At 50.2% G+C, this 23,091-nt stretch overlaps 1 long non-coding RNA gene across 1 annotated transcript in view; it reads left to right on the top strand.

Annotated features, from left to right (window-relative positions):
- The window catches only part of LOC146768986 (uncharacterized), a 107,369-nt gene extending 85,867 nt beyond the window's left edge, over positions 1-21,502 (top strand). The window contains exon 3 of the long non-coding RNA XR_014976535.1: positions 21,006-21,502. This is a non-coding gene — a long non-coding RNA (uncharacterized LOC146768986). The remainder of the gene's footprint in view (positions 1-21,005) is intronic.
- Positions 21,503-23,091: the final 1,589 nt, after the last annotated feature.

Genomic DNA, 23,091 nt, shown 5'->3' with positions numbered 1-23,091 from the left:
TTGCTGTAATAATGAAACTGTAGCCATCACTCCACCGTGTGCTAGACCCTCCTGAGCAGCTAGAAATAATTCTAACCTGCAGTCTGAGTTTTTAATTACTCTATCTCCCACTCCAGGAATATTAGTAATTGGACTATTCATAGTTTTCCACTCATGTACTCCTACAAGTTAAATGCAGACAATAGTCACTATTGTTTGCATTTGACTTAAAGGAGTACTTGAGTAGAAAACCCTTAGGTAAATGGGTGCCATCGCGCACAACGTTTACAGACGCCATTATGTCTTTGTCTATCCTCATTCGTGAATGAGTGATTGCAGCTATAGCGGCAGTTTGCATCATCGCCTTTGTGGCTTCATCAGCCATTGAGTCATACGAGTCCTTGGGAAGCATTCTTTGAAGTTGGTCACCTATTCCCAAAGCGTATTGTACTTGATTGTGACTACCTTTGCATTTTTTTAAATCTATTTTGGCTCCAAAAGTGTAAGTACACAATAATACGAATCACACACTATTAGTGTGGGGAATTCAGGATTTGTATTCTCCAGTGCCAGAATTAGAGCTGCAAGCTCTGCTAGCTGTGCTGTGCAATCTCCCAGTGAATGTGTGTAGGCTTTTCAGGAAGGAATTCTCCATCGCGCATGTGACCTTTAATGGCTACGCATGCAGCTGAATAACATTTAGTCCCTACGGAAGGTTTGCAGAACCATCAGAGTAAATGATGTAATCATACTGACCTAGAAGCATTACTTCTTTGGGCAGAGGATATTAAGGGTGGGTGGTTAACTCCGCTCCATCAACACCGTTCATGGAGTTTTTGCCACTCCGCGCTCCTCTTGGAATGCAGAGTTTAGCAAAAACTCTGCTAACCGTGGTGTAGTGGAGTTTACCAGCCCCCACATTCAGCTACTGAGTGGCAATTCAACAACATCCAATCAGGGAAGCGCTACTGAGAACAAATGGCAGCTAATGAAGAGCAAGTTAACATGTATAGTTACACACGACCACCGACTTACACGCAGAGCCTTCACTGGTAGTGTGGTAAGGCAGCAATTCAGGGACCACTCTTTCCTCTGGATGCAGTGTGGCAAAAAGCAGCAGACAGACAGCAGGACCAGGCACCGCTGTTGCTGAGTGGGAGCAGCCCGCACATGCAGCAATAGCCGTGCTCCCAAGCCGGTGTCCCTCGCTGCCTTTTCCCCATGATGGAGAAGTATCGCCCGTCCTGCATGACGAGCTGCGGCAAGACAACGGTCTGGCTGAAGGAGCAGACGGAGCAAGGCAGCAAGCGGCTGCTGCTCATGTTGGACTGCTGGCCCCAGGAGCTCTACGAGTCCTCTCCTTGCACATTGAGGTAGCGTTCTGTTAGAAATTGGATTTTTGGTAGGCTAGGGCATGTGCCAAAGCCAGGCAGAAACCACCTCTCTAGTCAGGATAAGGGAGTTACACTCCTAAAATAAACCCTGCTCACACCCTTGGTAGCTTGGCGCGAGCAGTCAGGATTATCTTCGAATGCAAAAACAACAGTTGATGGACAGAATGCAGAACAATGTCATACATTCACCCCAGTACAGAGATCTGGGCCTAAATCTATCGTTATTTTTGCTCACCATGCCATTCCAGTTTGAACCCAGCCATATGCAAATCAGTCTTGACCCTGTGCCTCATGGGAACAGTCCAGCCCGAACTGCCAAGCCAGGTCCTCCCTGGACTGGAACCAAGCATCCTAGGGCCGGTGTAGGAGAGTAGGGTCTGCTATCCTATGGTCACCCCAAATTTTTGCTTTTTTGCTTCACTGGTTTTTGACATATTGAGGCTGTGGGCCTGCCAATCAGACCCCCAGCCTGCTGTTCTCTCTACTAAATTAAAACTATGCACCCTAGGTGCATAACCAATTGGAAGTGGATCACCCTGTCAGCCCCTGTACCAGTGTACACTAGGTACCCAGGGCATTGGTGTACCCAAGGCCTGCCAAGGGCTGCAGCATGTATTATGCCACCCCAGGCTTGGCCTAACAATCTGACACAACTGGCTGATCACTCAGCTGGGGTAAGTTGGTGTAATCACCTCTTACTTAGGTGTAGTATACCTATACCTAACCTTAAATGGGACACCTGGAAACCTATAAGTCACTCCTATGGCAGGCCTTAACAATCCTGAAGGCAGAGTGCTTGGTTCCATGTGAGATGGTGCTCTGGCATGAGCTGAGCCTGTCTGCAGTGGTCGGAACAACTTCCTTCTACTGTTTCCAGATATCGTCATACCATATACTCTTAAGTGCATTATGAACCTCGCGGTTAAATGCTATCTTTGGTTTGGCTTTATCAAAACATGTCGAGTAAGGTGTCATACGAATTGGAATACTAACCCCTCGCCAATTCTGGCGACGGGGTTAGCATTCCACCCTTCTAGAGGGACACGACATGTACAGTACCTGAAACCCGGGTAAAATCAGACATAGCCTCAGCTCCACAAAATGGATGCTGCCACCACAGACACAAGTCTGCCCTCCTGCTGCTGGGAGTCCTTCCAGCTTGGGAGGTGTGGACAAAGGGTTTCCTGCCAGGGGAGGTGCGTGCACCACCCCAGACAGGATTTTGTGTATTGGTCAGGTAGGGCTTGAAAGAAACCAGACATGCCTGTGGCTCACAAGGAGCCTCGGTGCATATGCCAGTTCAAACCGGTCCTGGGGCACACCAGTCCCGGGCCTGGGGCGAGCTGGACAAAGGATTGGGGGTGTAACCACCCCCCTTCCTGGTCCCACCCTTAGGGAGGGACCTAGCAGGTAGTCCGGCCCCTAGAATCCGCTTAAAGGTAGGAGCTGTGTCCTAAGACTTCAGACATCCTGGAATCAACTTGAAACTAAGAAGAAGACGGGAACTTCGACATTCTGCTGCACAGAAGACTGAAGAAAATCTCCCCTGTGGTCAGGGAGTGACCACCTTGCTAACGCAAGCACCATCCAGCGAATCACCGTCTGCTTTGCCGCCGCCTCCCGCCGGAGCCCGAGCCCAGAGACTGACAAGACCTGGACCTCCAGACCTCTCACCACCCGATCCACAGTCCCTGCAAAGAGGAGACCCGTGGAGGCACCGAGATACGTGGAGCCAGCCATCTTGGAACGACTACGACAAGCTGACAAGTGCAACAACCGAGGCTCCCTCCAAGTTGTGCTTTGGGATCTGAGAAGCCCAACCCCCGAGCAGCATCTGCACCAAAGGTGAGCCCTCCAGCGTCTCCACGATCTGCGTGGGGCCCTTCTGCATTTTGCCACTCGACGCGCCTAACCGGTTGCTGGCCCGCTGGCTAGTGGCCATCTTGGCGACGAACTCTACGAAATACACTGCTGGTCTGGTTGCTCCAGACTGGCCCTTGCTCCCCTCCAAAGGAGCAATCCCTCTGACCTTGCTGGTCAGAACCAACAGCTGATTTCCGAATCCTCCTACAATTGCTTTTGCCAAGGCTTGTTTGCTTCGATCAAGTCTCCGACACCGCCGACAGCGAGAGCCTGCGTGGGACAGCTCGTGAGCCGACTCCTGGACGTCGTCGACCTTCAGGGACCACGTGGCTGCGGAGACAAGCTACCCCTCATCACCTGTTTGCACCCGACATCGCCTGGTACCCACCTGGTGCCACGCTGGTCACTGGCTAGTGACTGTGAACACTGTCCCCTCTGCTTACAGGTCTTCAACATCTCCGATCCACTCTTGGATCCACTGCATCTCTCCCGGACCGACCGCCTGCAGCATCTTTGTCTTCAAGCTCCACGGAACAGATAGAAGAAACCCGACGCACTTCGAGGCCTATGCACCCGCTTCCTGTGGGTGAGGTAAAGCTGGCACACCTGTGCCCAAGTGTAGTATTACATCTCTAGTGCCTGTGTTCCAAATCTTGAGTTCCTAGTCCATCCGGAAGATCCTCTTTGCAGTAACTTTGTACTCTTTACGCACCCATTGAAACCTATGGGAGCACGCGTGTGACTATTTGCTCTGCACACGCCACCCGTGGACCTCCTGGTCACTAACTGACGTTAGCTCCTTGTAGGCCCAGCGATTCTAGAGGCCCTAGGCCTTTTCCCTTTTCTGTTCGTGGTACTTATACCACTATTTTAGTATATGGTTTGAGTGGCCACCAGGGCCTATCCATATAACGTGCAACTTCTGTGTATTCTGTGATAATCTTGTTTGACGATTTGTGCTCCTGTGCTCATAAAGAGACTAGGGGTTACTTTGAGAAATAAATACATATATATTTTGAATATATATCTGTGTGGTGTCCTTTCATTGGTATAAAAGGGGGTTACATTTGGTAAAACAGCTGGCTTAACACGCTTCACGAGTTTAGCCTCAAAGACTGCTTAGCCTACGCTACCACTAGGGCAGCTAGTCCGAAAAGGTTGACTTACAACCACACCATAAGGGTTGCTTGGCATGGTACAAGGTGATCACTTTAACTAGTGAGCATCATATACCAGGCCAACTTCTCACATTGGTGAGCAGCGGTTGGATTTGAGCTTGCTGTGTTTTACCATTGTAATCTCTTGGTTACCAATTGAAAGATCACATAGGTACCTGTAGGTACATATTAAAACAAGATTAGATATACATAAGTTCTACTGAACTTAGTTGTTGTAGAGCAAAGGGAGTAGCACACCCTGACTACAACTACTAGATAGGTTTAGTAGGTAAACCCAAGTGTAGGTAGATTGCAACACATCCACCCACACTTAAGAGCAATGGCCGGGGCAGAGGGGTCCACTGTACCCATCTCTGTTGAGAGTGACCCCCAGAGGGCAACATCCAGCTTTGCTACCCTTAATCAGAATGAGCTCAGGCATTTGGCAACTCTTAGAGGCCTTAAACAGCCCAAGAACCCAAACTCTGCTGAGCTCAGAGAGCTCTTACAGAATGATGAGAATCAGAGAGCACTCAAGAAAGCTTCCCAGTTAGCCCCCTTAGGGTCAGGAACAGGAGGCCCCCCTTCTGAAGATACTACAGAGGTACCCAGTTTCAATAGCCATCCCTTAGATGAGAACCATACTACAGGGGAGGAAAGTGGTGAGGATACAGAAAGTAGTGATGATGAAGGGAGAACTAGCCCAGTGCCAAGTATTATACTTGGCCCAGCTAAACTAAGGCTATTGGGGACTGACAATGGGTTCACCCCATTGGATCTCCCCAGTGGACTTAACACAGGGCTTGGGAGGCAAAGGAATCGCTCAGGTGACTCCAATGCTTCTCATGGCTCTAGAGGCTCTCAAGGTCACTCCAGGAAAAGGATGACCACCCCTCAGAGGAGGGAACATGAGGCCAGAATGCAGGAAGCCCAGCTGAGGATCAGGAAGCAGGAGCTAGAAGTAGCCCTGATGGAAGAAAAACTGAACAAGGCTAGGCAACCTAGAGAGAGTGGGTCTATACCCACTGGTGGCAGCATTGTCCCTAAGGACAAAGATAGGGTCTTTGACAATAGGAACCTGTCTAAGGTTGTGCCCCCCTACAAAAGTGGGGATGACATCCACAAATGGATAACTGCTCTTGAGAGAGCCTGCAAGGTACAGCAGGTTCCTGAAGACCAGTGGGCAGCAATCCTCTGGCTCTCCTCTGAAGGAAGAGGCAGAGACAGACTCCTCACTGTTAGAGAAGAGGATGTCAGAAACTACAGAGTCCTGAAGAGTGTTCTGGTAGATGGGTTAGGCTTAACCACTGAACAGTACAGGTTAATGTTCAGAGACACCCAAAAGACACAGACTCAGGACTGGTCTGAATATGTTGAATGTGCCACTAAGGCTTTGGAGGGTTGGTTGCTGGGAAGTAAGGTATCTGATTTTACAGGATTGTATAATTTGATGATGAGAGAACAGATTTTAAATAACTGTCAAAACCAGCAACTGCATCAACACTTGGTTGACTCTGATCTGACCTCTCCCCAAGAATTGGGAAAGAAGGCAGACAAATGGGTCAGAACCAGGGTTAAGCAAAAGAACCAGAACCAGGGCCAAGGGGGTGATCAGAAGAAAACAGACCAAAAGGGTGGAGATCAGAAACCTAAAGACCAGAAGTCTTCAACAGGGCCCCAAACTACTGCTAAGGAGGGTGGGTCCCAACAGTCCAAGAAGAAGAAAGAAGGTCAGAAGAAACCCTGGTGCAATCATTGTAAAAATACAACTCACTGGACTAGTGATTGCAAAAAGGGTGGAGCCCCCAACACTGTTGCCCCTAAGGCACCTGCTCCCAGTACTACTGTTAGCAGTGTTGGTCCCCAGACAAAGGGTGTAGTGGGAATCACTATGGGAACTGAAGGAGATTCTGACTTAGACAGAACCCTTACACAGGCAGTCTTGATCTGTGATGGGGACATTGATTTGTCCCTGACTGTGAGCCCCAGTAACCTGGGCAAGTACAGACAGACTCCTTTAATTAATGACAAAGTGGCTCAAGCCTACAGGGACACATGTGCCAGTGTCACTATGGTGACACCAGGCTTTGTGGACCCTGGACAGTACATACCAGGTGAGAACTACCTGGTGACCAATGCCAGCAATGCCACTACTTCACATAGTGTGGCAGTTGTTAACTTCTCATGGGGAGGGGTAACTGGCCTCAAAAGGGTTGTGGTTAGTGCAGACCTCCCAGTAGAATGTTTGTTGGGCAATGACCTAGAGAGTTCTCTATGGTCAGAAGTGGAGTACAGGACTCATGCAGAGATGTTAGGTATATCATCACATGTCCTTGCTGTGACCAGGTCACAGGCCAAAAAGTGCCTCACTGAACCTCAGGTCTTGGATCCTGGAACAATGGACCAAGCACCTACCAAGAAGAAGAACAGGAGGGTCAAGGCTGTGCCTTCCCCCCTGCCTCAGAGTGATGATCAGCCTTCCCAGGAAGCTGATCTAGAGGACCCTGAAGGAACTGTCCCTGAAGAGCTTGAACCTGATCAGGTTGAGTTTCTGGGGACAGGGGGACCTTCAAGAGCTGACTTGAGGCAGGCTCAGTTATCCTGTCCCTCTCTTGAACCCCTCAGACAGCTGGCTGCTGCTGAGGCTGCTGGGAATGCTCAAGGTACCCATAAAGTGTATTGGGATGAAGGGCTCCTTTATTCAGAGGCTAGAGACCCCAAGCCTGGTGCTACCAGGAGGTTGGTCATACCTCTGCAATTTAGGGGCTTCCTTCTTACCTTGGCCCATGACATTCCTTTAGCAGGACACCTAGGCCAGAATAAGACCTGGGACAGACTTGTCCCTCACTTTCACTGGCCTCACATGAATGAAGATACAAAGGAGTTTTGTCGCTCCTGTGTCACCTGCCAAGCCAGTGGCAAATCAGGTGGCACAACAAAGGCCCCCCTAATACCACTACCTGTGGTGGGGGTCCCCTTTGAAAGAGTGGGAATAGACATAGTGGGTCCCATGGATCCTCCCACTGCATCTGGGCACAGATTTATACTGGTGGTAGTGGATCATGCCACCAGGTATCCAGAGGCAATTCCCCTTAGGACCACTACAGCACCTGTTGTGGCCAGGGCCCTGCTAGGAGTATTCTCCAGAGTGGGGTTTCCTAAGGAGGTAGTATCTGACAGAGGTACCAACTTTATGTCAGGATACTTGACAGCTATGTGGAAGGAATGTGGTGTCAACTACAAGTTCACCACCCCTTATCACCCACAATGCAATGGGCTTGTTGAGAGATTCAACAAGACCCTAAAGGGTATGATCAAAGGATTACCTGAAAAGCTCAGGCGAAGATGGGATATCCTTCTACCCTGCCTTCTGTTTGCTTACAGAGAGGTCCCACAAAAAGGAGTTGGCTACAGCCCCTTTGAATTGTTGTTTGGGCACCCTGTGAGAGGCCCACTGTGTTTGGTGAAGGAAGGATGGGAGTTACCTCTCAAAAAGCCTAAGCTAGACATAGTGGACTATGTACTTGGTCTCCGCTCCCAGATGGCTGAGTATATGGAGAAGGCATCCAAAAACCTTGAGGCAAGCCAGGCCTTACAGAAAGCTTGGCATGACCAAAAGGCTGTCTTGGTTGAGTATCAGCCAGGACAGAAGGTATGGGTGTTGGAGCCAGTGGCCCCAGCAGCACTCCAAGACAAATGGTCTGGACCCCATACAATCCTGGAAAAGAAGGGAGAGGTCACCTACTTGGTGGACCTAGGAACTCCCAGGAGTCCCCACCGGGTACTCCATGTTAACAGGCTTAAAGCATATGTTGACAGGGCAGACATGGGCTTGCTCATGGCTACAGATGAGGGACAGGAGGAAGAGAGTGACCCTCTCCCAGACCTGTTGTCTCAGAACCCTGAAGATGGCTCAGTTGAAGGAGTGACCCTTGGAGGCAACCTCACTGCCCATCAGCAGACTGAATGTAGACAGGTTCTACAATCATTTTCACATATGTTTTCCTTGATACCTAGTCAAACTGACTGGTGTACCCATGTTGTGGACACTGGTGACAGTCTGCCTGTAAAGAACAAACTTTATAGACAACCTGACCACGTCAGGGACTGTATAAAGGCTGAGGTACATAAAATGCTGGAATTAGGTGTCATTGAACCCTCAGAGAGCCCCTGGGCTAGCCCAGTGGTTCTGGTCCCCAAACCTCACACCAAAGATGGCAAGAGAGAGATGAGGTTCTGTGTGGATTACAGAGGACTCAATGCTGTCACCAGGACAGATGCACACCCTATTCCAAGGGCAGATGAGCTCATAGACAAACTAGCTTCTGCAAAGTTTTTGAGCACATTTGACTTAACAGCTGGCTATTGGCAAATCAGATTAGCTGAGGAGTCTAAGGCCAAAACAGCATTCTCAACCCCAGGTGGGCACTACCAGTTTGTGGTGATGCCCTTTGGTCTGAAGAATGCACCTGCCACCTTCCAAAGGCTGGTGAACCAAGTCCTTACTGGGTTGGATGACTTTTGCGCAGCATATCTTGATGACATTGCTGTCTTTAGTTCCACCTGGGAGGATCACCTGATCCACCTGAAGAAGGCTCTTGAGGCTCTGCAAAGGGCAGGCCTCACTATCAAGGCTACTAAGTGCCAGATAGGGCAGAGTAAGGTTGTGTATTTGGGCCACCTTGTAGGTGGAGGCCAAGTTCAACCACTGGAGAGTAAGATACAATCCATCAAGGACTGGTCCCCTCCAACCACCCAGACTCAAGTTCGAGCTTTCTTGGGCTTGACTGGGTACTACAGGAAGTTTGTTAAGAACTATGGGTCCATTGTGACTCCTCTTAATGATCTGACATCCAAGAAGATGCCCAAAAAGGTTCAGTGGACAGTAAGCTGTCAAAAGGCATTTGATGACCTGAAGAAGGCCATGTGCTCTGCACCTATCCTGAAAAGTCCTGACTACTCCAAAGAGTTTATTGTCCAAACAGATGCTTCTGAGTTGGGTGTGGGAGCTGTGCTGTCACAACTTAATGTAGATGGTCAAGACCAACCCATTGCTTTTATTAGCAGAAGGTTGACCCCCAGAGAGAAGAATTGGTCAGCTATTGAGAGGGAGGCCTTTGCTGTGGTGTGGGCCCTGAAGAAGCTGAGGCCATACTTGTTTGGCACTCACTTCAAGATTCAGACCGACCATAAGCCCCTCTTGTGGCTAAATCAGATGAAGGGTGAAAACCCCAAACTGCTTAGGTGGTCCATTTCCCTACAGGGGATGGACTTTACAGTGGAGCACCGGCCAGGTACTGACCATGGGAATGCAGATGGTCTCTCCAGGTACTTCCACTTAGGACATGAAGACGAGACTGGTCAAGGCTAGTTTAATGTCCCAGCGTTTGGGGGGGGGTTGTGTAGGAGAGTAGGGTCTGCTATCCTATGGTCACCCCAATTTTTTGCTTTTTTGCTTCACTGGTTTTTGACATATTGAGGCTGTGGGCCTGCCAATCAGACCCCCAGCCTGCTGTTCTCTCTACTAAATTAAAACTATGCACCCTAGGTGCATAACCAATTGGAAGTGGATCACCCTGTCAGCCCCTGTACCAGTGTACACTAGGTACCCAGGGCATTGGTGTACCCAAGGCCTGCCAAGGGCTGCAGCATGTATTATGCCACCCCAGGCTTGGCCTAACAATCTGACACAACTGGCTGATCACTCAGCTGGGGTAAGTTGGTGTAATCACCTCTTACTTAGGTGTAGTATACCTATACCTAACCTTAAATGGGACACCTGGAAACCTATAAGTCACTCCTATGGCAGGCCTTAACAATCCTGAAGGCAGAGTGCTTGGTTCCATGTGAGATGGTGCTCTGGCATGAGCTGAGCCTGTCTGCAGTGGTCGGAACAACTTCCTTCTACTGTTTCCAGATATCGTCATACCATATACTCTTAAGTGCATTATGAACCTCGCGGTTAAATGCTATCTTTGGTTTGGCTTTATCAAAACATGTCGAGTAAGGTGTCATACGAATTGGAATACTAACCCCTCGCCAATTCTGGCGACGGGGTTAGCATTCCACCCTTCTAGAGGGACACGACATGTACAGTACCTGAAACCCGGGTAAAATCAGACATAGCCTCAGCTCCACAAAATGGATGCTGCCACCACAGACACAAGTCTGCCCTCCTGCTGCTGGGAGTCCTTCCAGCTTGGGAGGTGTGGACAAAGGGTTTCCTGCCAGGGGAGGTGCGTGCACCACCCCAGACAGGATTTTGTGTATTGGTCAGGTAGGGCTTGAAAGAAACCAGACATGCCTGTGGCTCACAAGGAGCCTCGGTGCATATGCCAGTTCAAACCGGTCCTGGGGCACACCAGTCCCGGGCCTGGGGCGAGCTGGACAAAGGATTGGGGGTGTAACCACCCCCCTTCCTGGTCCCACCCTTAGGGAGGGACCTAGCAGGTAGTCCGGCCCCTAGAATCCGCTTAAAGGTAGGAGCTGTGTCCTAAGACTTCAGACATCCTGGAATCAACTTGAAACTAAGAAGAAGACGGGAACTTCGACATTCTGCTGCACAGAAGACTGAAGAAAATCTCCCCTGTGGTCAGGGAGTGACCACCTTGCTAACGCAAGCACCATCCAGCGAATCACCGTCTGCTTTGCCGCCGCCTCCCGCCGGAGCCCGAGCCCAGAGACTGACAAGACCTGGACCTCCAGACCTCTCACCACCCGATCCACAGTCCCTGCAAAGAGGAGACCCGTGGAGGCACCGAGATACGTGGAGCCAGCCATCTTGGAACGACTACGACAAGCTGACAAGTGCAACAACCGAGGCTCCCTCCAAGTTGTGCTTTGGGATCTGAGAAGCCCAACCCCCGAGCAGCATCTGCACCAAAGGTGAGCCCTCCAGCGTCTCCACGATCTGCGTGGGGCCCTTCTGCATTTTGCCACTCGACGCGCCTAACCGGTTGCTGGCCCGCTGGCTAGTGGCCATCTTGGCGACGAACTCTACGAAATACACTGCTGGTCTGGTTGCTCCAGACTGGCCCTTGCTCCCCTCCAAAGGAGCAATCCCTCTGACCTTGCTGGTCAGAACCAACAGCTGATTTCCGAATCCTCCTACAATTGCTTTTGCCAAGGCTTGTTTGCTTCGATCAAGTCGCCGACACCGCCGACAGCGAGAGCCTGCGTGGGACAGCTCGTGAGCCGACTCCTGGACGTCGTCGACCTTCAGGGACCACGTGGCTGCGGAGACAAGCTACCCCTCATCACCTGTTTGCACCCGACATCGCCTGGTACCCACCTGGTGCCACGCTGGTCACTGGCTAGTGACTGTGAAAACTGTCCCCTCTGCTTACAGGTCTTCAACATCTCCGATCCACTCTTGGATCCACTGCATCTCTCCCGGACCGACCGCCTGCAGCATCTTTGTCTTCAAGCTCCACGGAACAGATAGAAGAAACCCGACGCACTTCGAGGCCTATGCACCCGCTTCCTGTGGGTGAGGTAAAGCTGGCACACCTGTGCCCAAGTGTAGTATTACATCTCTAGTGCCTGTGTTCCAAATCTTGAGTTCCTAGTCCATCCGGAAGATCCTCTTTGCAGTAACTTTGTACTCTTTACGCACCCATTGAAACCTATGGGAGCACGCGTGTGACTATTTGCTCTGCACACGCCACCCGTGGACCTCCTGGTCACTAACTGACGTTAGCTCCTTGTAGGCCCAGCGATTCTAGAGGCCCTAGGCCTTTTCCCTTTTCTGTTCGTGGTACTTATACCACTATTTTAGTATATGGTTTGAGTGGCCACCAGGGCCTATCCATATAACGTGCAACTTCTGTGTATTCTGTGATAATCTTGTTTGACGATTTGTGCTCCTGTGCTCATAAAGAGACTAGGGGTTACTTTGAGAAATAAATACATATATATTTTGAATATATATCTGTGTGGTGTCCTTTCATTGGTATAAAAGGGGGTTACATTTGGTAAAACAGCTGGCTTAACACGCTTCACGAGTTTAGCCTCAAAGACTGCTTAGCCTACGCTACCACTAGGGCAGCTAGTCCGAAAAGGTTGACTTACAACCACACCATAAGGGTTGCTTGGCATGGTACAAGGTGATCACTTTAACTAGTGAGCATCATATACCAGGCCAACTTCTCACAGCCGGTTACGGGGTTTCACCCCTCTTCAGCCAGGATAGCTTGATTCCAGTGGCATGGAGAGCACGGGACTCCCGTCTGAGTATACCCATCCCACTCGGGGTGACAAATGCAAAAACAACAGTTAATGGACAGAATGCAGAATAATGTCATACAATTACCCCAGTAGAGAGATCTGGGCCTAAATCCATTGTTTTTTTGCTCACCATGCCATTCCAGTTTGAACCCAGCCATATGCAAATCAGTCTTGACCCTGTGCCTCATGGAAACAGTCCAGCCCGAACTGCCAAGCCAGGTCCTCCCTGGACTGGAACGAAGCATCCTAGGACCGGTTTCAGGGTTTCACCCCTCTTCAGCCAGGATAGCTTGATTCCAGTGTCATGGTGAGCACGGCACTCACGTCTGAGCATACCCGTCCCACTCGGGGTGACAAATGCAAAAACAACAGTTGATGGACAGAATGCAGAACAATGTCATACATTCACCCCAGTACAGAGATCTGGGCCAAAATCCATCGTTTTTTTGCTCACCATGCCATTCCAGTTTGAACCCAGCCATATGCAAATCAGTCTTGACCCTGTGCCTCATGGGAACAGTCCTGCCCGAGCTGCCAAGCCAGGTCCTCCCTGGACTGAAACCAAGCATCCTAGGACCGGTATTGGGGTTTCACCCCTCTTCAGCCAGGATGGCTTGATTCCAGTGGCATGGAGAGCACGGGACTCACGTCTGAGAATACCCGTCTGTACTGGGGTGAATGTATGACATTGTTCTGCATTCTGTCCATCAACTGTAGTTTTTGCATTTGTCACCCCGAGTGGGACGGGTATGCTCAGATGTGAGTCCTGTGCTCTCCATGCCACTGGAATGATGCTATCCTGGCTGAAGAGGGGGGAAACCCCGAAACCGGTGTCGATAGCTCTGTCCAGGGCTATCACGGCGTCGTGAGCAAACAAATCCTAACAGTTCTGTCTGACCGCGGCGTGGCAGGCCAGCAACGGTGTTGGGAGGACCCTTAAAAAAAAAAAATGCAGGGCGTCTGCGACCTCTCGTTGAGCTTCCGAAAGCATGGCGTCTGCAGGCGTTGGTTCAGGAGGTTGGTGCAGGGGTCGTCGGGCCCTGGAAGTCACACGTGTGTGCGAAGTGCAGCGGTGCGGCGTACGGTGCCCTCAGGTCGCAGTGCAAGCAGCGGCTCGGTGGCGGCATCAGATGGCGTTGCCGGTGAGACCAGGGTCGCGGTGCGAAGTGAATGTGGTGCTTGTCACGGTGCAAGCAGCGGTGTCGTCGTTGCTGAAGCGCTGTCGCCAGTTAACGAACTGAAGTCGGTGGCGCTGGTACCGGTAAGAGAAGGCTGCAGTGCGGGATGAGGGCGGTACGTCATGTAACTGTACAAGTGGGGCCCTCAAACCACAGTGCAGGCAGCGGCGTCTAATTCGGCGTGGAGCGGGGTTGTCGAGGATACCAAGGCGTCGTCGTGAAGCGAGGTGGTGCAGAGTGCAGTGACCACAGGTCGTGGTGCGAGCAACCGCTCGATGGCGGCGTCGGTGAGACCAGGGTCACAGTGCAGCATTGCGGCGGTGCCCTCTGCGGTGCCTTCAGGACACTGAGTCGGCAGCGGCGGCGTAGACTGCGTCGGGTTGCTTTTCCTTCTGTTGCATCACAAAACACACAGTTCCCAGTGCTGGGGGCAGAAGAGCTTGAAGTCTCTGCTATTCCCGAGACTTCTTGAACAGGGGGCAAGCTCTACCTCAAGCCCTTGGAGAAACTCACAAAAGTAGAGTGCAGAAAGTTCAGTCCAGTACTTTTACTGACCAAGACAGAAGCAGCCACTGCAGGCCAACACAGCAAAGCACACAGCAAGGTGGTAGTTCCTCCTCACAGCTTCTCCAGCTCTTATTTTTGGCAGTCTTCTTGGTCCAAAAGAGTTCTAAAGTTCAGGGGTCTGGGCCCCAGTATTTATATCCCAAAATCATTTGACCTCTTAGGCAGAGAGTGTCTGTGCCCAGCCAGAACCAGTTCTGCCTTCTCTGGTGTGACTTCCTGGCAGGAGGTGGAGACGGCATGGTCAGAGGCAGACCAGGACCTTTGAAGTGCACGGAAATCTCCTCCCCCTTTCCCCAATTGCAGCCCAGGTCTTTTCAGTCCTTTCCTGGCCCACCTAGACTATCTGGAGTCACTCCTGCTCCCCAGCCTTCTGTCATCCAAAACCCAGACAGGCAATCCACATTCCAGCAGAGGCACATGGGATGACTGAGCAAGAAAATACCTACTTTCTAAAAGTGGTATTTTCAAACACAGAATGTAAAAATCACCTTCACTAAACGATGCATCTTTAGGTTCTGAGTTCAGGCATACTAAACATTATTGTCCTACCTAATTCCCGGGCGAGTTATGTTTATAATGGGGAACAGGTAGCCTTGCAATAGCGAAAAACGAAATTGGCTGTAATTCGCTATCGGGACATGCCACACACACCAGGGCATGTCCTACCTTTCACATACACTGCACCCGGCCCACAGGGGTACCTTGGGCCTACCTTAGGGGTGGCTGACATGTAAGAAGAGGGGAGGTGAGTGACTGGCAAGTGTGTGCATTGGCCAAGTCGACATGGCAGTTAAAAACTGCGCGCAGACTACTCACGTGGGTGGCACCATCCGTGCTGCAGGCCCGCTAGTAGCATTTGATTCACAGGCCCTGGCACACTCGGTGCACTTCACTAGGGACTAAGAAGTCAATCAAATATCCAATCATGGAAACACCAATCCATAACACAGTTTACCACAGGAGCACTTGCACTTTACCACTGATCAGCAGTGAGAAAAGTGGGCAGAAACACTACGCCTGCAAAAACAGAGTGAAAACTGGGAGGTCAGAAAGCAAAAACTCAGGGGAAACAAGCCACAAGATGCCAAGTCTAACACGCTCATTGTGGCCCTTCCGGGTCTCATGCTGCGGCGCCTGCGGGGTGGGAAGCTACTACTGTGGACTCTGCCCAGTGCTGAGAATTGCGAGCGATTGCAACCAGATGGCGACAGCACCACTGGAGATAGCTTGCTGGGACTGCTGTTGGAGTTACTGAAGGACGAGGCTGCAGGACCTTCTACTTGGAGGGTAAGACTGGTCCTTGGGGAAATGTGATTACTTAGTACCATTGATTCGGATTGGGGAACCTATTTAAACCCATTTTAGACATGTATTGTCCTGGAAAGCATGAATGTTCTCCTGGAATGTGTATGACCCCTTTCATTTCTTAGATATGAGGTAGTGTTTTTGTCTTTGCTTTGAGCCAAATTTATTTCACACTTTAACCTGCAAATTTGCCTCAACATGGTTGCCTTTAATGTGCTGTGCAGCAATGGTGTATTGTGTTATCACTGTAAAAGAGGCAGCCATATTGGATTGGGACACCTCCCTTTCCTGCAGGGGCATGACTTCCCTAGTTCGGGAAGATCAGCTGAGCTGCCGCATTCCTTAAACATTCGGCAGTAATCATGGTTTCATTGTGCTCAATCTTTATGATTTGCATGCTACAGGTACGGTCACCTTTATTGAAAGTCACATAGTTATACCCTGACGCTCCAGCAGTTATATGGATCACCAGGTTTGTTCTGTTCACACGTGTGTAAATGTTTTGAAGCTAGCATGTCTGCTTGTACTGATCGTAAGATCTGTATGTGGTCATTTGTCCAGATTGTGTTTGAAAAATCTGGACAGATTAGGTTGTAGAACGGTTTAACCTGCTCCGCATATTCTGGAGTGCATGTCCTGCCAAAATTTCAGAATTCCTGCACGGACTGCAATGTCTTCAACATAGTTGGAGGTTACAGAAGTGTGCATGTCTCCAAGAAGTGTCTCTCAAGGCTTTTGCCCTCACTTGACAACTCGTATCCCAGAAACAGGACATTGAGTTTTCTGCTTTGGCATAAAACTCCGATCTGCGCTCTGACCATTCACCTCTCTCCATCCATTTAATGGGTGTGTCCTGCAAGGAACGAGAGGAACATGTATCAATATCCTGATATCTGTCAGGTGGTTTAATATTATCACAGTTGCATAAATGGTAGCGTTTCTCAGTGGCTTATTTTTGAGGTGATTTAACCTTCTCTTTGGGTTTTTTATTATCCCACTTCTCCTTAGTTTAAGATTCGGGTGCCTGCCTCGATGTATCCTTTTCAGAATTACTCTTTATTTGTGGTTTACCTGATTTAACTCCCAAATTATCTCTTCCTGGTGTAGCATAGGTTTCCTTGATAATTTTAGGTAGTTCACGCTCCTGTGCACAGAAGCGCAATACCGTAAACGCTGGTGTATAGCCACTGCTGCTGCTTCTCTTTTAATATTACTTAGCATCATGGCCGATACAGTGAAGTTGCCCATCATCATCATGCCTAATTCCAGGGCAGGTGCTGCCCTATACACGTTCTGGACCTGTTTCAGCACCTCTGGTAAAATAACCAGTAAAGGGGTACTGTGTGTTCTAGTATACACTGCGGCAAAGACCGTACTCCAAGTTGCATAGTTTTCCACAGGGGGAGCCAGCCCCATCACCAAGCATATGGTTGATAGTCTGTGTTTTTCCTGGGGTCCTGTATGGGGAAATACTGCCTCAAGCTGATGTGGTTTTTGTGCGATCCACAATGGAATCTCCTTCCATCTGGCGGTCGTCAAAAAAACACACACAACAAGGCTACCAAGTGTACCCATTAACCTAGCTCAGCTTCAAAAAACACCTAACACACCCCAATGACACATCCCAATGGCAAGTAAAAGAATACAAATCCCAGGATCAACCCACACAACACACCTACAGGAAGGCTCCATTTTGACACACCCACATAGATGAGTATAAAACCAGCCCCTTCCCTGACCAGAATCCTTTGCAATACTTCACCACTGAAGGAACAAACCCCACAGCACAAAGGAGAGGCAAATCTACACACATCACACCAACACACACACACCCCCAAACACATCACCACCAACTCTTTCACACTTGCACCTTCAACCCATTTGCACATCACACACCATGTCACAGAAGAAAATGCCAAAATTCACTGACAGTGAGTTGTAAGTCATGGTAGATGAGGTAATCGGAGTAGAACCACATTTGTTTGGAAGCCTGGTCCAACAGTCACCATTAGCCACCAGAACGCGAATGTGGGCAAGGATAGTCTGCAAGGTCAATGCAGTAGGGACCGTCCTGCGCACCAAGTAGGAGATTGTGAAGCGGTGGCATGACCTCAAGAGCAAGGTGAAAGAGAAAAATAACAGGAACCGTCAGCTGGCTCAGAGGACTGGCGGCGGCCCTCCCATTCCACTACGAACATTCACCGCATGGGAGGAGAAGGTGCATGGCATACTGCATGGCATACTGCACCCAGAGAGTCTCACAGGAATAGCTGAGGGGGGTGGAGGATGGTAGGTATCAACAAGTGTCTAACTATGCTATGTACTGTCTTGCCCAACTACAAAGTGACACCTCCCAGGCCCAAATGCATTCATGTGCACCACACTCTTCCCAACACATGTCTCACAGTTCCAACATTCACTCCCTCTAATTCACCCCAAAGGTAGATAGCAATATTATCATGGGGGCAGGTGTACAGGCAGCCAACACTACAACTCCCCCCCCCTGTCCCAAAGGTCAGCAGGATGGAGGACTTCCCCACTACACCCCCAGGAGCAAGTGGCAGCCATCACATTCCACTCATCAAACTAACAGGTAGGTAGCCATCTTAACGGGGAGGGGGGTTTGCTCACACCAAACTTACAGGTAGGTAGCCATCTTAATAGGGAGGTTGTGTTTGTGGGTGGGAAGCCTGCACTACAACTCTCACCAGGCCCCCTGTCCCAAAGCTCAGCAGGAAGGAGCATTCTCCCCCCCCCCTGAGCAAGTGGCAGCCATCGCATTCTCCTCATCAAACTAACAGGTAGGTAGCCATCTTAACAGGGAGGGGGGTTGGCTCACATCAAATTTACAGGTAGGTAGACATCTTAACAGGGAGGGAGGTTTGCTCACAACAAACTTACAGGTAGGCAGCCATCTTAACAGGGAGGGGTGTTTGTGCTTTGGAAGCCTGACCTACAACTCCCACCATGCCCCCTTGTCCCAAAGCCCAGCAGGATGGAGCACCCCTCCACCTACCAGAAGCATGTGGCAGACATTGCATTTCTCAACGTCACCTAACAGGTAGGTAGCCAGTTCAATAGGGAGGGGTGTGTGTGGGTGGGTAGACTGCACTACAACTCCCACCAGACCCTCTTGTCCCACAGCTCATCAGGATGGAGCACTCCCACCCCCCACCCAAGGAACAAGTGACAACCATCACATTCCCCTCATCAAACTAACAGGTAGGTAGCCATCTAAACAGGGAGGGGGTTTGCTCACATCAAACTTGCAGGTAGGTTGTGTTTGTGTGTGGGAAGCCTGCACTACAACTCCCACCAGGCCCTCTTGTCCCACAGCTCAGCAGGATGGAGCACTCCCCACAACCATGTGGCATCCATTGTATTGCCCCATTAAACTCACAGGTAGGTAGCCATCTTATGCTGTCTTGACCCACCCCTGAGCAGGATGGAACACTCCCCAATCCAAGAGCCATGTGTAGCCCATCCCCTTCCTCTGCTCCACTTCACAGGGAGGTAGCCATCTTAACAGGGAGGGGGGTTTGTGGATAGGCAGCCAGCACGACAACTCCTACCAGGCACCCTTATCCCACAGCTCAGCAGGATGGAGCACTCCCCCCACCCAGAACCATGTGGCAGCCATTTCATTGTTCTCATCAAACTCACAGTTAGGTAGCCATCTTAACAGGAAGGGGTGTTTGTGGGTAGGAAGCCAGCACTACAACTCCCACCATGCCCCTGTACAAAAGCTGAGCCGGATGGAACACTCCCCTCACCCCACCCAAGAGCCATGTGTAACCATTCCCTTCCTCTGCTCCACTTCACAGGGAGGTAGCCATCTTAACAGGGAGGGGGGTTTGTGGGTGGGGGCCATCACTACAACTCCCACCAGGCCCCCCTGTCCCAACGCTGAGCTGGATGGTACACTCCACCCCACACCCACAACCATGTGGCATCCATTGTATTTCACTCATCAAACTTACAGGTAGGTAGCCATCTTATGCTCTCTTGTCCCACCCCTGAGCAGGATGAAACACTCCCCCATCCAAGAGACATGTGTAACCATTCCTTTCCTCTTCTCCACTTCACAGGTAGGTAGCCATCTCAACAGGGAGGGGGGTTTGTGGGTGAGAAGCCAGCACTACAACTCCCACCAGGCCCCCCTGTCCCAAATCTCAGCAGGATGAAATACTCACACCTCCCTCCCCCCCCCCCCCGGCCAGAAGCAAGTGTCAGCCATTGCATAGTTCACCTTCACCTAACAGGTAGGTAGCCATCTTAACAGGGAGGGGAGTTTGTGGGTGGGAAGCCAGCACTACAACTCCCACCAGGCCCTCTTGTCCCACAGCTGAGCAGTATTGAATAGTCCGCCCCAACCATGTGACAGACATTGCATTGCTCCCTACAGACTTACAGGTAGGTCGCCATCTTATGCTCTCTTGTCCCACCCCTGAGCAGGATGGAACACTTCCCCATCCAAGAGCCATGTGTAACCATTCCATTCCTCTGCTCCACCTCACAGGGAGGTAGCCATCTTAACAGGGAAGGGGGTTTGTGGGTGGGAAGACTGCACCACAACTCCCACCAGGCACCCATTGTCCCACAGCTCAGCAGGATGGAGCCCTCCCCTCACACCCAGAAGCATGTGGCAGCAATTCCCCTCAACTGTGTCACAGAACAGGTAGGTAGACAGTGCATACACCCTGCCATTCCTCTCAAAAAGCATGGAGCCATATGACCATACCAGCTCTCAAATGTCACCTAACTTGGCATACATCCAATAGCCACTTCCAGTGTGCAGACAGCTAAGCGTGTGTAACTGTCACAGAAATTAAAGTTTGACTCACCAAATCACACGTTGAATAAATTCATGGCACACTAATGCCCAGCACTGAATGCTATCTGTAAGTGCCATGGGTGCAGAGCATCAAGGCCCATATGAACACAAAACATGCATGGTCAGTTGTAAAAAGAAAGCAAAGCACATGACATGACAAAGGAATACATGAGATCACAATGGCTAGTACATTCTCAGATGTAATGTCTTCCATGCAGAGTAAACAAAAAATCTGCTTCACATAAAGTTGTTGTGCTACTCGTCGTTAGATGATGACATGTCCTTGTATTCACACAATCTGTACGTGGAACATGTTCTCCATTGACATGTCACACCATGGACAAGTAATGTATGTACCTCCACATCATGTCATGATGCTCAGTACCGTTTAGCCATACAATATATCAATGTAAACTCTGTGGTGTATAACATGTAACAACAAAACATCTAACACCAAGCTTGTGGGGTGCACTTCAATGACCATTTCATCTCTATCCAACAGGTGACTAACAATTGACTGCTGTAGATGACAACACCAACCTGTAGAGCCAGTCTCCCTCCCCCTCCCCCCCGGAACATGGACCCTCGGATGCAGACCACCCCACAATCTGAGGAGGGCAGGGAGAGTCAGCGGGTGCGTCGAGTGGTGACGCCACAGGTCCGACAACAGGGCAGGTGGGAGGGCAACTGGGTGACAAAATCAACAGGACACTGGGACCGAAGCCCTGGCCAAAATCTCCAGAGTCCTTGGGGCATACGAACAAGCCCAGGGACACACAGGCCAGGCTCTGGAAGAATCGCATGAGCTCCGCCTGCTGCTGAGGTCCATAGACACGCGTATGGGCCAAATCATGGACCTCTTGGGCCAGCTTGTGGGTGTTCTGTGGTGTTCACTCTATTGTCTCGTCTACCATCACTGACAACTCATTGATTCACTTTGCAACTTTTTGTAAATAATCACTTCTGTGTCACAATTACTTATTGTAAATAAACACTCTTTACACACCTATGTTTTTGTGTCAGCTCCATGTTTATCACAGGATGTACGTTGATTCTGATCCCAATGTACCAGAAGCACTGATTGTTTTGAGGCATTGAGAGGCTGAAGGGACCTAGAAAGACAGAAGAGAACATTATTCACTTGTCAGGTGATGGCATCACAGCCATTACACAACACTTGTTATCAAGGTACATAAACCAGCACACATTACAATGAGCAACAATATCGACATAGACATCATGTAGCTGGGCATAACTACCCTGTGCCACAAACATCAGCCATCAGCACAGAGCCAACAACAGGCAGCACTCAAATAGCTCTCCTAGGCTTTTTCACCAGCATCTTAAAAACAGCAGACAATGGCACCGTTGTACAATGTCACTCACCTTGAAGGGAAGTAGCGGTTTATGAGCTGTTGACGCAGGTCTACACCTTCCTCCTCTCCCCTATCCTCATCACTGGACATGTGTGGGTTTGCAGGCAGGGGCATCTGCTGCTCATCATTGTCCAGGATCAGGGGGATCTCTTTGCGCAAGGCCAGGTTGTGGAGCATGCAGCATGCAACTACGATCTGACAAACCTTTTGTACATCAGTGCCCCCTCCAGTCCTGTCCAGGCACCGAAATCGAATCTTCAGAAGCCCAAAAGTACGCTCCACCACACAACGTGTCCTCCCATGGGCCTCGTTGTAGCCGACTTCACCCGGGGTCCTGGGATTCCTCAGTGGGCTCAGCAACCAAGGCCGGTTGGGATATGCAGAGTCAGCCAGGTGTGAGATACACAGACCAATTTTGTAATATAACTGTGGCTGAGGACAGCATGTCACAAATACAGCATGCTACTTGACTCTGCATACTCACCCACAATCCACGCACGCTCCGGATGCAGATTTGCCATCAGCTGGGGTACGATGCTGTTACGCAGAATGTAGGAGTAATGGGCTTATCCCGAAATTTGCACAGACATGGGAGATAATCATATCCGCCTGGCATACCACTGCACATTGATGAAAGGGGTATGCTTCCAGTTCTTGTAGATGTGCTCATGTGCCTGTGGTGGAACCAGGCCAACATGTGTGCAGTCAATGGCACCAACAATATTAGGGATGTGGGCAAGGTCATAAAAATCACCCTTCACAGCTGCCAATTCATGTCTCCTGTGGAAATGGATGTAGCTGTCCTTGTAGGTCATCATAGCGGACAGAACATCAAGTAGCACCATGCTGAACATTGGTTGAGACATCCCACCTGCGCTGGGCACCGTGTACTGTAATGAACCAGTTGCAAAAAAATGCAGGGCCGCCATCACCTTACACGTTGGTGTCAAAGCAGTCGGATAGGTTCTGCGCGGCCCCAGATGGGGCATCAACTGAAGGGTAGGTCGATCCAAATGGAATTTACGTATGATGTTCTCATACTCCATGTCCACAAGCAATGATGCACATTTGGTTGCCTCCTAGGTAGGATGAAAGGGTACACATGTCAATTCTATTTCACTCTGAGATATGTCCACGTCCACTTATGTTTTGACTGACACAGCGCCAACACAGCAACCCCACACATTTTCCTACTCCCTGCTGACGAGAGGC

The sequence above is a fragment of the Triturus cristatus genome, unplaced genomic scaffold, assembly GCF_964204655.1.
Source record: "Triturus cristatus unplaced genomic scaffold, aTriCri1.1 SCAFFOLD_160, whole genome shotgun sequence".
In the NCBI taxonomy this organism is placed as follows: Eukaryota; Metazoa; Chordata; class Amphibia; order Caudata; family Salamandridae; genus Triturus; species Triturus cristatus.
This window is presented reverse-complemented; position numbering and strand designations above follow the sequence as displayed.